Source organism: Sinocyclocheilus grahami, unplaced genomic scaffold (assembly GCF_001515645.1).
Source record: "Sinocyclocheilus grahami isolate Dianchi unplaced genomic scaffold, SAMN03320097.WGS_v1.1 scaffold189.1, whole genome shotgun sequence".
Classification (NCBI taxonomy): Eukaryota; Metazoa; Chordata; class Actinopteri; order Cypriniformes; family Cyprinidae; genus Sinocyclocheilus; species Sinocyclocheilus grahami.
Window position 1 is genome coordinate 804,255 of NW_015505368.1, and position 388 is coordinate 804,642.

The following is a 388-nucleotide window of genomic DNA, read 5'->3' on the forward strand; positions in this document are numbered from 1 at the left end:
TTGGTTGAACACAACTCGTTCAAGTGTTTTTGCAATGAAAGGTAGAAGGGAAATCGGTCTGTAGTTCTCTAAAAGAGTTGGGTTAAGAGTGGGTTTCTTAAGAAGTGGGGTTATACCAGCCTGTTTAAATGTTGAGGGAAACACACCAGTGTGAAGGGATGTGCAAACAATGTGAGTGAGTGCAGGTACAACTGCAGAACTGGCTTGAAGGAGATGAGATGGAATAGGATCAAGCGGACAAGTAGTAGGATGATTGGAAAGGATGAGTTTAGAGACTTCTGCCTCAGAGAGTGGAGAGAAGGATGAAAACAAGTGTATGTTTGCTGGTAAGATGTGTTTGACAGTTTGTGGTGTGGCAAATTGTGCACTGAGGTTTGTAATTTTATTA